The sequence below is a fragment of the Chiloscyllium punctatum genome, chromosome 19 (assembly GCF_047496795.1).
Source record: "Chiloscyllium punctatum isolate Juve2018m chromosome 19, sChiPun1.3, whole genome shotgun sequence".
In the NCBI taxonomy this organism is placed as follows: domain Eukaryota; kingdom Metazoa; phylum Chordata; class Chondrichthyes; order Orectolobiformes; family Hemiscylliidae; genus Chiloscyllium; species Chiloscyllium punctatum.
In genome coordinates this window covers 39,647,660-39,666,604 of record NC_092757.1, presented here as the reverse complement: position 1 = coordinate 39,666,604, position 18,945 = coordinate 39,647,660, and positions in this window count along the sequence as shown.

Below are 18,945 nucleotides of genomic sequence, written 5' to 3'. Positions count from 1 at the left end.
ACACACAACACACACAAAAGAGAACAGACACACAGAGCGCACACACACACAGAATACAGAGATAGAGAGAGAACACAGAGTGAGAGAGAACAGACACACATAGAGAGAACACAGAGAGAGAGAGAACACAGAGGGAGAGAACAGAGAGAGAGAGAACACAGAGAGCGAGAGATCGCAGAGAGAGCGAGAACATACAGAGAGAGTGAGAACAAACAGAGACAGACAACACAGAGAGAGAAAGAACACACACAGAGAGAACAGAGATGGAGAGAGAATGAGAAAGAGAGAGGGTAGAACACAGAGAGAGAGAGCAACTGATAGAGGGAACACAGAGAACGCAGACAGAGAACATAGAGAAACAGAACACAGAGAGAGAGAACGCAGAGAGAGAGAACACAGAGAGAGAACACACACAGAGGGAGAACACAGAGAGACAACGCAGACAGAGAACATAGAGAGACAGAACACAGAGAGAGAGAACACAGAGAGAGAGAACTCAGAGAGAGAACACACATACACAGAGAACACAGAGAGAGAGAGCGAAAACACAAGCGCACACACACAGAGAACACACAGAGCATGAAGAAAACAGAGAGAGATCACACAGAGAGAGAGAGATCATACACAGAAAAAGGGAACATGCACACAAGCAGAGAACGCACACACAGAACACACACACAAGAGAACACACAGACAAAAAACACAAAAACACAGAATACAGAGATAGAGAGAGAAGACAGAGTGAGAGAGAACAGACACACATAGAGAGAACACCGAGAGAGAGAACACAGAGAGAGAGAGAGAACAGTGAGAGAGATCACACAGAGAAAGAGACAACTCATAGCGTGAGAGAGAACACACGCACACACACGGAGAACACACACACAGAGCACTCACACAGAGAAACACACACACACACAGAGAACACACACACACAGAATCCAGACATAGAGAGAGAACACAGAGTGAGAGAGAACAGACACAGAGAGAGAGAACACACACACACACACACAGAACACAGAGAGAGAGATAACACACAGAAAGAGAGAACATACACACACAGAGAACACACACACAGAGAATGCACACACACAGAGTATCCAAACATACACAGAGAACACACACACACAGAGAACACAGAGAGAGAGAGAGAACACATAGAGGGAGAGAGAACACACAGAGAGAGTACACACAGAGAGAGAGAGAACACACACACAAGAACACACAGAGAGAACACACACACAGAACATAAACACACAGAGAAAACACAGAGAGAGATCACAGAGAAAGAGAGAACACACGCACACACACGGAGAACACACACACAGAGCACTCACACAGAGAAACACACACACACACAGAGAACACACACACACAGAATACAGACATAGAGAGAGAACACAGAGTGAGAGAGAACAGACAGAGAGAGAGAGAGAACACACACACACACACACAGAGAACACAGATAAGAGATCACACACAGAAAGAGAGAACATACACACACAGAGAACACACACACACAGAACGCACACACACAGAGTACCCAAACATACACAGAGAACACACACACACAGAGAACACAGAGGGAGGGAGAACACATAGAGGGAGAGAGAACACACAGAGAGAGTACACACAGAGAGAGAGAGAACACACACACAAGAACACACAGAGAGAACACACACACAGAACATAAACACACAGAGAAAACACAGAGAGAGATCACAGAGAAAGAGAGAACACACGCACACACACGGAGAACACACACACAGAGCACTCACACAGAGAAACACACACACACAGAGAACACACACACACAGAATACAGACATAGAGAGAGAACACAGAGTGAGAACAGACACAGAGAGAGAGAGAACACACATACACACACAGAGAACACAGATAAGAGATCACACACAGAAAGAGAGAACATACACACACAGAGAACACACACACACAGAACGCACACACACAGAGTACCCAAACATACACAGAGAACACACACACACAGTGAACACAGAGGGAGAGAGAACACATAGAGGGAGAGAGAACACAGAGAGAGAGTACACACAGAGAGAGAGAGAACACACACAAGAACACACAGAGAGAACACACAGAACATAAACACACAGAGAACGCACAGAGAGAGATCACAGAGAAAGAGAGAACACACGCACACACACAGGGAACACACACAGAACACAAACACCAGAACATAATCACAGAACACAAACACACAGAGAACACAGAGAGAGAGAGAACCCAGAGCGTGATCACACAGACAAAGAGAGGGCACATAGAGGGAGAGAGAACACATGCACACACACAGTGAACACACACAGAGCACACAGACAGAGAAACACACACACAGAACACGCACACATAGAACACACAGAGAACACACAGAAAGAACACACACCCACGAGAACACACACAGAGAACACACACAGTATACAGAGATAGAGAGAGAACACAGAGTGAGAGAGAACAGACAGAGAGAGAGAGAGAACGCACAGAGAGAGAGACAACACACACACACAGAACACACAGAGAGAACACACACAGAGAGAGAACACAGAGAGAGAATACAGAGAGACAGAGAACACAGAGAGCGAGAGATCGCAGAGAGAGCGAGAACACACAGAGAGAGGGAGGACAAACAGAGAGAGAGAACACAGAGAGAGAAAGAACACACAAAGAGAGAGAGAACAGAGATAGAGAGAAGACAGAGAGAGAGAACACAGACAGAAACAGAACACAGAGAGAGAGAGCGCAGAGAGAGAGAACACAGAGAGAGAACACACACAGAGGGAGAACACAGAGAGAGAACGCAGACAGAGAACACAGAGAGACAGAACACAGAGAGAGAACACAGAGAGAGAGAACTCAGAGAGAGAACACACTAACAGAGAACACAGAGAGAGAGAGCGAAAACACAAGCGCACACACACAGAGAACACACAGAGCAAGAAGAAAACAGAGAGAGAGATCACACAGAGAGAGAGAGATCATACACAGAAAGAGAGAACATGCACACAAACAGCGAACACACACACAGAACACACACAGAGAACACACACACAGAACACAAACACTCTGTGTTCTGTATACAGATTACAGAAAACACAAACAGAGAACACACGCACATACACAACACACACAAGAGAACACACACAGGGAACACACACAGAATACAGAGAAGAGCGCACACACACAGAGAACACACAGAGCAAGAAGAAAACAGAGAGAGAGATCACACAGAGAGAGAGAGATCATACACAGAAAAAGGGAACATGCACACAAACAGAGAACACACACAAAGAACACACACACAAGAGAACACACAGACAGAAAACCCAAAAACACACAATACAGAGATAGAGAGAGAATACAGACTGAGAGAGAACTGACACAGAAAGAGAGAGAGAACAGACACAGAGAGAGAGAACACACACAGAGAGAGAGAGAGAGAGAGAACAGAGAGAGAGATCACACACAGAAAGAGAGAACATACACACACAGAGAACACACACACACAGAACGCACACACACAGAGTACCCAAACATACACAGAGAACACACACACCCACAGAACACAGAGAGAGAGAGAACACAGAGAAAGATCACACAGAGAAAGAGAGAACACATAGAGGGAGAGAGAACACACAGAGAGAGTACACAGAGAGAGAGAGAACACACACACAAGAACACACAGAGAGAACACACACACAGAACACAAACACACAGAGAACACACAGAGAGAGATCACACAGAGAAAGAGAGAACACATAGAGGTAGAGAGAAGACACGCACACACACAGGGAACACACACAGAACACAAACACTCAGAACACAAATACACAGAGAGAGATAACAGAGATAGATCACACAGAGAAAGAGAGAACACATAGAGTGAGAGAGAACACACGCACACACACGGAGAACACACACACAGAGCACACACACAGAGCAACACACAAACACAGAAAACAGGCACACACAGAACACACAAACAGAGAACACACACACACAACACACACAAAAGAGAACAGACACACAGAGCGCACACGCACACAGAATACAGAGATAGAGAGAGAACACAGAGTGAGAGAGAACAGACACACATAGAGAGAACACAGAGAGAGAGAGAACACAGAGGGAGAGAACAGAGAGAGAGAGAACACAGAGAGCGAGAGATCGCAGAGAGAGCGAGAACATACAGAGAGAGTGAGAACAAACAGAGACAGACAACACAGAGAGAGAAAGAACACACACAGAGAGAACAGAGATGGAGAGAGAATGAGAAAGAGAGAGGGTAGAACACAGAGAGAGAGAGCAACTGATAGAGGGAACACAGAGAACGCAGACAGAGAACATAGAGAAACAGAACACAGAGAGAGAGAACGCAGAGAGAGAGAACACAGAGAGAGAACACACACAGAGGGAGAACACAGAGAGACAACGCAGACAGAGAACATAGAGAGACAGAACACAGAGAGAGAGAACACAGAGAGAGAGAACTCAGAGAGAGAACACACATACACAGAGAACACAGAGAGAGAGAGCGAAAACACAAGCGCACACACACAGAGAACACACAGAGCATGAAGAAAACAGAGAGAGATCACACAGAGAGAGAGAGATCATACACAGAAAAAGGGAACATGCACACAAGCAGAGAACGCACACACAGAACACACACACAAGAGAACACACAGACAAAAAACACAAAAACACAGAATACAGAGATAGAGAGAGAAGACAGAGTGAGAGAGAACAGACACACATAGAGAGAACACCGAGAGAGAGAACACAGAGAGAGAGAGAGAACAGTGAGAGAGATCACACAGAGAAAGAGACAACTCATAGCGTGAGAGAGAACACACGCACACACACGGAGAACACACACACAGAGCACTCACACAGAGAAACACACACACACACAGAGAACACACACACACAGAATCCAGACATAGAGAGAGAACACAGAGTGAGAGAGAACAGACACAGAGAGAGAGAACACACACACACACACACAGAACACAGAGAGAGAGATAACACACAGAAAGAGAGAACATACACACACAGAGAACACACACACAGAGAATGCACACACACAGAGTATCCAAACATACACAGAGAACACACACACACAGAGAACACAGAGAGAGAGAGAGAACACATAGAGGGAGAGAGAACACACAGAGAGAGTACACACAGAGAGAGAGAGAACACACACACAAGAACACACAGAGAGAACACACACACAGAACATAAACACACAGAGAAAACACAGAGAGAGATCACAGAGAAAGAGAGAACACACGCACACACACGGAGAACACACACACAGAGCACTCACACAGAGAAACACACACACACACAGAGAACACACACACACAGAATACAGACATAGAGAGAGAACACAGAGTGAGAGAGAACAGACAGAGAGAGAGAGAGAACACACACACACACACACAGAGAACACAGATAAGAGATCACACACAGAAAGAGAGAACATACACACACAGAGAACACACACACACAGAACGCACACACACAGAGTACCCAAACATACACAGAGAACACACACACACAGAGAACACAGAGGGAGGGAGAACACATAGAGGGAGAGAGAACACACAGAGAGAGTACACACAGAGAGAGAGAGAACACACACACAAGAACACACAGAGAGAACACACACACAGAACATAAACACACAGAGAAAACACAGAGAGAGATCACAGAGAAAGAGAGAACACACGCACACACACGGAGAACACACACACAGAGCACTCACACAGAGAAACACACACACACAGAGAACACACACACACAGAATACAGACATAGAGAGAGAACACAGAGTGAGAACAGACACAGAGAGAGAGAGAACACACATACACACACAGAGAACACAGATAAGAGATCACACACAGAAAGAGAGAACATACACACACAGAGAACACACACACACAGAACGCACACACACAGAGTACCCAAACATACACAGAGAACACACACACACAGTGAACACAGAGGGAGAGAGAACACATAGAGGGAGAGAGAACACAGAGAGAGAGTACACACAGAGAGAGAGAGAACACACACAAGAACACACAGAGAGAACACACAGAACATAAACACACAGAGAACGCACAGAGAGAGATCACAGAGAAAGAGAGAACACACGCACACACACAGGGAACACACACAGAACACAAACACCAGAACATAATCACAGAACACAAACACACAGAGAACACAGAGAGAGAGAGAACCCAGAGCGTGATCACACAGACAAAGAGAGGGCACATAGAGGGAGAGAGAACACATGCACACACACAGTGAACACACACAGAGCACACAGACAGAGAAACACACACACAGAACACGCACACATAGAACACACAGAGAACACACAGAAAGAACACACACCCACGAGAACACACACAGAGAACACACACAGTATACAGAGATAGAGAGAGAACACAGAGTGAGAGAGAACAGACAGAGAGAGAGAGAGAACGCACAGAGAGAGAGACAACACACACACACAGAACACACAGAGAGAACACACACAGAGAGAGAACACAGAGAGAGAATACAGAGAGACAGAGAACACAGAGAGCGAGAGATCGCAGAGAGAGCGAGAACACACAGAGAGAGGGAGGACAAACAGAGAGAGAGAACACAGAGAGAGAAAGAACACACAAAGAGAGAGAGAACAGAGATAGAGAGAAGACAGAGAGAGAGAACACAGACAGAAACAGAACACAGAGAGAGAGAGCGCAGAGAGAGAGAACACAGAGAGAGAACACACACAGAGGGAGAACACAGAGAGAGAACGCAGACAGAGAACACAGAGAGACAGAACACAGAGAGAGAACACAGAGAGAGAGAACTCAGAGAGAGAACACACTAACAGAGAACACAGAGAGAGAGAGCGAAAACACAAGCGCACACACACAGAGAACACACAGAGCAAGAAGAAAACAGAGAGAGAGATCACACAGAGAGAGAGAGATCATACACAGAAAGAGAGAACATGCACACAAACAGCGAACACACACACAGAACACACACAGAGAACACACACACAGAACACAAACACTCTGTGTTCTGTATACAGATTACAGAAAACACAAACAGAGAACACACGCACATACACAACACACACAAGAGAACACACACAGGGAACACACACAGAATACAGAGAAGAGCGCACACACACAGAGAACACACAGAGCAAGAAGAAAACAGAGAGAGAGATCACACAGAGAGAGAGAGATCATACACAGAAAAAGGGAACATGCACACAAACAGAGAACACACACAAAGAACACACACACAAGAGAACACACAGACAGAAAACCCAAAAACACACAATACAGAGATAGAGAGAGAATACAGACTGAGAGAGAACTGACACAGAAAGAGAGAGAGAACAGACACAGAGAGAGAGAACACACACACAGAGAGAGAGAGAGAGAGAACAGAGAGAGAGATCACACACAGAAAGAGAGAACATACACACACAGAGAACACACACACACAGAACGCACACACACAGAGTACCCAAACATACACAGAGAACACACACACCCACAGAACACAGAGAGAGAGAGAACACAGAGAAAGATCACACAGAGAAAGAGAGAACACATAGAGGGAGAGAGAACACACAGAGAGAGTACACAGAGAGAGAGAGAACACACACACAAGAACACACAGAGAGAACACACACACAGAACACAAACACACAGAGAACACACAGAGAGAGATCACACAGAGAAAGAGAGAACACATAGAGGTAGAGAGAAGACACGCACACACACAGGGAACACACACAGAACACAAACACTCAGAACACAAACACACAGAGAGAGATAACAGAGATAGATCACACAGAGAAAGAGAGAACACATAGAGTGAGAGAGAACACACGCACACACACGGAGAACACACACACAGAGCACACACACAGAGCAACACACAAACACAGAAAACAGGCACACACAGAACACACAAACAGAGAACACACACACACAACACACACAAAAGAGAACACACACACAGAGCGCACACACACACAGAATACAGAGATAGAGAGAGAACACAGAGTGAGAGAGAACAGACACACATAGAGAGATCACAGAGAGAGAGAGAACACAGAGGGAGAGAACAGAGAGAGAGAGAACACAGAGAGCGAGAGATCGCAGAGAGAGCGAGAACATACAGAGAGAGTGAGAACAAACAGAGACATACAACACAGAGAGAGAAAGAACACACACAGAGAGAGAACAGAGATGGAGAGAGAACGAGAACAGAGAGAGGGAGAACACAGAGAGAGAGAGCAACTGATAGAGGGAACACAGAGAACGCAGACAGAGAACATAGAAAAACAGAACACAGAGAGAGAGAACGCAGAGAGAGAGAACACACAGAGAGAACACACACAGAGGGAGAACACAGAGAGACAACGCAGACAGAGAACATAGAGAGACAGAACACAGAGAGAGAACACAGAGAGAGAGAACTCAGAGAGAGAACACACACACACAGAGAACACAGAGAGAGAGAGCGAAAACACAAGCGCACACACACAGAGAACACACAGAGCATGAAGAAAACAGAGAGAGATCACACAGAGAGAGAGAGATCATACACAGAAAAAGGGAACATGCACACAAGCAGAGAACACACACACAGAACACACACACAAGAGAACACACAGACAAAAAACACAAAAACACAGAATACAGAGATAGAGAGAGAACACAGAGTGGAGAGAACAGACACACATAGAGAGAACACCGAGAGAGAGAACACAGAGAGAGAGAGAGAACAGTGAGAGAGATCACACAGAGAAAGAGACAACTCATAGCGTGAGAGAGAACACACGCACACACACGGAGAACACACACACAGAGCACTCACACAGAGAAACACACACACACACAGAGAACACACACACAGAATACAGAGATAGAGAGAGAACACAGAGTGAGAGAGAACAGACACAGAGAGAGAGAGAACACACACACACACACAGAACACAGAGAGAGAGATCACACACAGAAAGAGAGAACATACACACACAGAGAACACACACACAGAGAACGCACACACACAGAGTATCCAAACATACACAGAGAACACACACACACAGAGAACACAGAGAGAGAGAGAACACATAGAGGGAGAGAGAACACACAGAGAGAGTACACACAGAGAGAGAGAGAACACACACACAAGAACACACAGGGAGAACACACACACAGAACATAAACACACAGAGAAAACACAGAGAGAGATCACAGAGAAAGAGAGAACACACGCACACAACACACACAGAGCACTCACACAGAGAAACACACACACACACAGAGAACACACACACACAGAATACAGACATAGAGAGAGAACACAGAGTGAGAGAGAACAGACACAGAGAGAGAGAGAACACACACACACACACACAGAACACAGAGAGAGAGATCACACACAGAAAGAGAGAACATACACACACAGAGAACACACAAACAGAGAACACACACACACAACACACACAAAAGAGAACACACACAGAGAGCACACACACACAGAATACAGAGATAGAGAGAGAACACAGAGTGAGAGAGAACAGACACACATAGAGAGAACACAGAAAGAGAGAGAACACAGAGGGAGAGAACAGAGAGAGAGAGAACACAGAGAGCGAGAGATCGCAGAGAGAGCAAGAACATACTGAGAGAGTGAGAACAAACAGAGACAGAAAACACAGAGAGAGAAAGAACACACACAGAGAGAACAGAGATGGAGAGAGAATGAGAACAGAGAGAGGGAGAACACAGAGAGAGAGAGCAACAGATAGAGGGAACACAGAGAACGCAGTTAGAGAACATAGAGAAACAGAACACAGAGAGAGAGAACGCAGAGAGAGAGAACACACAGAGAGAACACACACAGAGGGAGAACACAGAGAGACAACGCAGACAGAGAACATAGAGAGACAGAACACAGAGAGAGAACACAGAGAGAGAGAACTCAGAGAGAGAACACACACACACAGAGAACACAGAGAGAGAGAGCGAAAACACAAGCGCACACACACAGAGAACACACAGAGCATGAAGAAAACAGAGAGAGATCACACAGAGAGAGAGAGATCATACACAGAAAAAGGGAACATGCACACAAGCAGAGAACACACACACAGAACACACACACAAGAGAACACACAGACAAAAAACACAAAAACACAGAATACAGAGATAGAGAGAGAACACAGAGTGGAGAGAACAGACACACATAGAGAGAACACCGAGAGAGAGAACACAGAGAGAGAGAGAGAACAGTGAGAGAGATCACACAGAGAAAGAGACAACTCATAGCGTGAGAGAGAACACACGCACACACACGGAGAACACACACACAGAGCACTCACACAGCGAAACACACACACACACAGAGAACACACACACAGAATACAGAGATAGAGAGAGAACACAGAGTGAGAGAGAACAGACACAGAGAGAGAGAGAACACACACACACACACAGAACACAGAGAGAGAGATCACACACAGAAAGAGAGAACATACACACACAGAGAACACACACATACAGAACGCACACACACAGAGTACCCAAACATACACAGAGAACACACATACACAGAGAACACAGAGAGAGAGAGAACACAGAGAAAGATCACACAGAGAAAGAGAGAACACATAGAGGGAGAGAGAACACACAGAGAGAGTACACAGAGAGAGAGAGAACACACACACAAGAACACACAGAGAGAACACACACACAGAACACAAACACACAGAGAACACACAGAGAGAGATCACACAGAGAAAGAGAGAACACATAGAGGTAGAGAGAAGACACGCACACACACAGGGAACACACACAGAACACAAACACTCAGAACACAAATACACAGAGAGAGATAACAGAGATAGATCACACAGAGAAAGAGAGAACACATAGAGTGAGAGAGAACACACGCACACACACGGAGAACACACACACAGAGCACACACACAGAGCAACACACAAACACAGAAAACAGGCACACACAGAACACACAAACAGAGAACACACACACACAACACACACAAAAGAGAACAGACACACAGAGCGCACACGCACACAGAATACAGAGATAGAGAGAGAACACAGAGTGAGAGAGAACAGACACACATAGAGAGAACACAGAGAGAGAGAGAACACAGAGGGAGAGAACAGAGAGAGAGAGAACACAGAGAGCGAGAGATCGCAGAGAGAGCGAGAACATACAGAGAGAGTGAGAACAAACAGAGACAGACAACACAGAGAGAGAAAGAACACACACAGAGAGAACAGAGATGGAGAGAGAATGAGAAAGAGAGAGGGTAGAACACAGAGAGAGAGAGCAACTGATAGAGGGAACACAGAGAACGCAGACAGAGAACATAGAGAAACAGAACACAGAGAGAGAGAACGCAGAGAGAGAGAACACAGAGAGAGAACACACACAGAGGGAGAACACAGAGAGACAACGCAGACAGAGAACATAGAGAGACAGAACACAGAGAGAGAGAACACAGAGAGAGAGAACTCAGAGAGAGAACACACATACACAGAGAACACAGAGAGAGAGAGCGAAAACACAAGCGCACACACACAGAGAACACACAGAGCATGAAGAAAACAGAGAGAGATCACAGAGAGAGAGAGAGATCATACACAGAAAAAGGGAACATGCACACAAGCAGAGAACGCACACACAGAACACACACACAAGAGAACACACAGACAAAAAACACAAAAACACAGAATACAGAGATAGAGAGAGAAGACAGAGTGAGAGAGAACAGACACACATAGAGAGAACACCGAGAGAGAGAACACAGAGAGAGAGAGAGAACAGTGAGAGAGATCACACAGAGAAAGAGACAACTCATAGCGTGAGAGAGAACACACGCACACACACGGAGAACACACACACAGAGCACTCACACAGAGAAACACACACACACACAGAGAACACACACACACAGAATCCAGACATAGAGAGAGAACACAGAGTGAGAGAGAACAGACACAGAGAGAGAGAACACACACACACACACACAGAACACAGAGAGAGAGATAACACACAGAAAGAGAGAACATACACACACAGAGAACACACACACAGAGAATGCACACACACAGAGTATCCAAACATACACAGAGAACACACACACACAGAGAACACAGAGAGAGAGAGAACACATAGAGGGAGAGAGAACACACAGAGAGAGTACACACAGAGAGAGAGAGAACACACACACAAGAACACACAGAGAGAACACACACACAGAACATAAACACACAGAGAAAACACAGAGAGAGATCACAGAGAAAGAGAGAACACACGCACACACACGGAGAACACACACACAGAGCACTCACACAGAGAAACACACACACACACAGAGAACACACACACACAGAATACAGACATAGAGAGAGAACACAGAGTGAGAGAGAACAGACAGAGAGAGAGAGAGAACACACACACACACACACAGAGAACACAGATAAGAGATCACACACAGAAAGAGAGAACATACACACACAGAGAACACACACACACAGAACGCACACACACAGAGTACCCAAACATACACAGAGAACACACACACACAGAGAACACAGAGGGAGGGAGAACACATAGAGGGAGAGAGAACACACAGAGAGAGTACACACAGAGAGAGAGAGAACACACACACAAGAACACACAGAGAGAACACACACACAGAACATAAACACACAGAGAAAACACAGAGAGAGATCACAGAGAAAGAGAGAACACACGCACACACACGGAGAACACACACACAGAGCACTCACACAGAGAAACACACACACACAGAGAACACACACACACAGAATACAGACATAGAGAGAGAACACAGAGTGAGAACAGACACAGAGAGAGAGAGAACACACATACACACACAGAGAACACAGATAAGAGATCACACACAGAAAGAGAGAACATACACACACAGAGAACACACACACAGAGAACGCACACACACAGAGTACCCAAACATACACAGAGAACACACACACACAGTGAACACAGAGGGAGAGAGAACACATAGAGGGAGAGAGAACACACAGAGAGAGTACACACAGAGAGAGAGAGAACACACACACAAGAACACACAGAGAGAACACACACAAAGAACATAAACACACAGAGAACGCACAGAGAGAGATCACAGAGAAAGAGAGAACACACGCACACACACAGGGAACACACACAGAACACAAACACCAGAACATAATCACAGAACACAAACACACAGAGAACACAGAGAGAGAGAGAACCCAGAGCGTGATCACACAGACAAAGAGAGGGCACATAGAGGGAGAGAGAACACATGCACACACACAGTGAACACACACAGAGCACACAGACAGAGAAACACACACACAGAACACGCACACATAGAACACACAGAGAACACACAGAAAGAACACACACCCACGAGAACACACACAGAGAACACACACAGTATACAGAGATAGAGAGAGAACACAGAGTGAGAGAGAACAGACAGAGAGAGAGAGAGAACGCACAGAGAGAGAGACAACACACACACACAGAACACACAGAGAGAACACACACAGAGAGAGAACACAGAGAGAGAATACAGAGAGACAGAGAACACAGAGAGCGAGAGATCGCAGAGAGAGCGAGAACACACAGAGAGAGGGAGGACAAACAGAGAGAGAGAACACAGAGAGAGAAAGAACACACAAAGAGAGAGAGAACAGAGATAGAGAGAAGACAGAGAGAGAGAACACAGACAGAAACAGAACACAGAGAGAGAGAGCGCAGAGAGAGAGAACACAGAGAGAGAACACACACAGAGGGAGAACACAGAGAGAGAACGCAGACAGAGAACACAGAGAGACAGAACACAGAGAGAGAACACAGAGAGAGAGAACTCAGAGAGAGAACACACTAACAGAGAACACAGAGAGAGAGAGCGAAAACACAAGCGCACACACAGAGAACACACAGAGCAAGAAGAAAACAGAGAGAGAGATCACACAGAGAGAGAGAGATCATACACAGAAAGAGAGAACATGCACACAAACAGCGAACACACACACAGAACACACACAGAGAACACACACACAGAACACAAACACTCTGTGTTCTGTATACAGATTACAGAAAACACAAACAGAGAACACACGCACATACACAACACACACAAGAGAACACACACAGGGAACACACACAGAATACAGAGAAGAGCGCACACACACAGAGAACACACAGAGCAAGAAGAAAACAGAGAGAGAGATCACACAGAGAGAGAGAGATCATACACAGAAAAAGGGAACATGCACACAAACAGAGAACACACACAAAGAACACACACACAAGAGAACACACAGACAGAAAACCCAAAAACACACAATACAGAGATAGAGAGAGAATACAGACTGAGAGAGAACTGACACAGAAAGAGAGAGAGAACAGACACAGAGAGAGAGAACACACAGAGAGAGAGAGAGAGAGAGAACAGAGAGAGAGATCACACACAGAAAGAGAGAACATACACACACAGAGAACACACACACACAGAACGCACACACACAGAGTACCCAAACATACACAGAGAACACACACACCCACAGAACACAGAGAGAGAGAGAACACAGAGAAAGATCACACAGAGAAAGAGAGAACACATAGAGGGAGAGAGAACACACAGAGAGAGTACACAGAGAGAGAGAGAACACACACACAAGAACACACAGAGAGAACACACACACAGAACACAAACACACAGAGAACACACAGAGAGAGATCACACAGAGAAAGAGAGAACACATAGAGGTAGAGAGAAGACACGCACACACACAGGGAACACACACAGAACACAAACACTCAGAACACAAACACACAGAGAGAGATAACAGAGATAGATCACACAGAGAAAGAGAGAACACATAGAGTGAGAGAGAACACACGCACACACACGGAGAACACACACACAGAGCACACACACAGAGCAACACACAAACACAGAAAACAGGCACACACAGAACACACAAACAGAGAACACACACACACAACACACACAAAAGAGAACACACACACAGAGCGCACACACACACACAGAATACAGAGATAGAGAGAGAACACAGAGTGAGAGAGAACAGACACACATAGAGAGATCACAGAGAGAGAGAGAACACAGAGGGAGAGAACAGAGAGAGAGAGAACACAGAGAGCGAGAGATCGCAGAGAGAGCGAGAACATACAGAGAGAGTGAGAACAAACAGAGACATACAACACAGAGAGAGAAAGAACACACACAGAGAGAGAACAGAGATGGAGAGAGAACGAGAACAGAGAGAGGGAGAACACAGAGAGAGAGAGCAACTGATAGAGGGAACACAGAGAACGCAGACAGAGAACATAGAAAAACAGAACACAGAGAGAGAGAACGCAGAGAGAGAGAACACACAGAGAGAACACACACAGAGGGAGAACACAGAGAGACAACGCAGACAGAGAACATAGAGAGACAGAACACAGAGAGAGAACACAGAGAGAGAGAACTCAGAGAGAGAACACACACACACAGAGAACACAGAGAGAGAGAGCGAAAACACAAGCGCACACACACAGAGAACACACAGAGCATGAAGAAAACAGAGAGAGATCACACAGAGAGAGAGAGATCATACACAGAAAAAGGGAACATGCACACAAGCAGAGAACACACACACAGAACACACACACAAGAGAACACACAGACAAAAAACACAAAAACACAGAATACAGAGATAGAGAGAGAACACAGAGTGGAGAGAACAGACACACATAGAGAGAACACCGAGAGAGAGAACACAGAGAGAGAGAGAGAACAGTGAGAGAGATCACACAGAGAAAGAGACAACTCATAGCGTGAGAGAGAACACACGCACACACACGGAGAACACACACACAGAGCACTCACACAGAGAAACACACACACACACAGAGAACACACACACAGAATACAGAGATAGAGAGAGAACACAGAGTGAGAGAGAACAGACACAGAGAGAGAGAGAACACACACACACACACAGAACACAGAGAGAGAGATCACACACAGAAAGAGAGAACATACACACACAGAGAACACACACACAGAGAACGCACACACACAGAGTATCCAAACATACACAGAGAACACACACACACAGAGAACACAGAGAGAGAGAGAACACATAGAGGGAGAGAGAACACACAGAGAGAGTACACACAGAGAGAGAGAGAACACACACACAAGAACACACAGGGAGAACACACACACAGAACATAAACACACAGAGAAAACACAGAGAGAGATCACAGAGAAAGAGAGAACACACGCACACAACACACACAGAGCACTCACACAGAGAAACACACACACACACAGAGAACACACACACACAGAATACAGACATAGAGAGAGAACACAGAGTGAGAGAGAACAGACACAGAGAGAGAGAGAACACACACACACACACACAGAACACAGAGAGAGAGATCACACACAGAAAGAGAGAACATACACACACAGAGAACACACAAACAGAGAACACACACACACAACACACACAAAAGAGAACACACACAGAGAGCACACACACACAGAATACAGAGATAGAGAGAGAACACAGAGTGAGAGAGAACAGACACACATAGAGAGAACACAGAAAGAGAGAGAACACAGAGGGAGAGAACAGAGAGAGAGAGAACACAGAGAGCGAGAGATCGCAGAGAGAGCAAGAACATACTGAGAGAGTGAGAACAAACAGAGACAGAAAACACAGAGAGAGAAAGAACACACACAGAGAGAACAGAGATGGAGAGAGAATGAGAACAGAGAGAGGGAGAACACAGAGAGAGAGAGCAACAGATAGAGGGAACACAGAGAACGCAGTTAGAGAACATAGAGAAACAGAACACAGAGAGAGAGAACGCAGAGAGAGAGAACACACAGAGAGAACACACACAGAGGGAGAACACAGAGAGACAACGCAGACAGAGAACATAGAGAGACAGAACACAGAGAGAGAGAACACAGAGAGAGAGAACTCAGAGAGAGAACACACACACACAGAGAACACAGAGAGAGAGAGCGAAAACACAAGCACACACACACAGAGAACACACAGAGCATGAAGAAAACAGAGAGAGATCACACAGAGAGAGAGAGATCATACACAGAAAAAGGGAACATGCACACAAACAGAGAACGCACACACAGAACACACACACAAGAGAACACACAGACAAAAAACACAAAAACACAGAATACAGAGATAGAGAGAGAAGACAGAGTGAGAGAGAACAGACACACATAGAGAGAACACCGAGAGAGAGAACACAGAGAGAGAGAGAGAACAGTGAGAGAGATCACACAGAGAAAGAGACAACTCATAGCGTGAGAGAGAACACACGCACACACACGGAGAACACACACACAGAGCACTCACACAGAGAAACACACACACACACACAGAGAACACACACACACAGAATCCAGACATAGAGAGAGAACACAGAGTGAGAGAGAACAGACACAGAGAGAGAGAACACACACACACACACACAGAACACAGAGAGAGAGATAACACACAGAAAGAGAGAACATACACACACAGAGAACACACACACAGAGAATGCACACACACAGAGTATCCAAACATACACAGAGAACACACACACACAGAGAACACAGAGAGAGAGAGAACACATAGAGGGAGAGAGAACACACAGAGAGAGTACACACAGAGAGAGAGAGAACACACACACAAGAACACACAGAGAAAACACACACACAGAACATAAACACACAGAGAAAACACAGAGAGAGATCACAGAGAAAGAGAGAACACACGCACACACACGGAGAACACACACACAGAGCACTCACACAGAGAAACACACACACACACAGAGAACACACACACACAGAATACAGACATAGAGAGAGAACACAGAGTGAGAACAGACACAGAGAGAGAGAGAACACACACACACACACAGAGAACACAGATAAGAGATCACACACAGAAAGAGAGAACATACACACACAGAGAACACACACACACAGAACGCACACACACAGAGTACCCAAACATACACAGAGAACACACACACACAGTGAACACAGAGGGAGAGAGAACACATAGAGGGAGAGAGAACACAGAGAGAGAGTACACACAGAGAGAGAGAGAACACACACAAGAACACACAGAGAGAACACACAGAACATAAACACACAGAGAACGCACAGAGAGAGATCACAGAGAAAGAGAGAACACACGCACACACACAGGGAACACACACAGAACACAAACACCAGAACATAATCACAGAACACAAACACACAGAGAACACAGAGAGAGAGAGAACCCAGAGCGTGATCACACAGACAAAGAGAGGGCACATAAAGGGAGAGAGAACACATGCACACACACAGTGAACACACACAGAGCACACAGACAGAGAAACACACACACAGAACACGCACACATAGAACACACAGAGAACACACAGAAAGAACACACACCCACGAGAACACACACAGAGAACACACACAGTATACAGAGATAGAGAGAGAACACAGAGTGAGAGAGAACAGACAGAGAGAGAGAGAGAACGCACAGAGAGAGAGACAACACACACACACAGAACACACAGAGAGAACACACACAGAGAGAGAACACAGAGAGAGAATACAGAGAGACAGAGAACACAGAGAGCGAGAGATCGCAGAGAGAGCGAGAACACACAGAGAGAGGGAGGACAAACAGAGAGAGAGAACACAGAGAGAGAAAGAACACACAAAGAGAGAGAGAACAGAGATAGAGAGAAGACAGAGAGAGAGA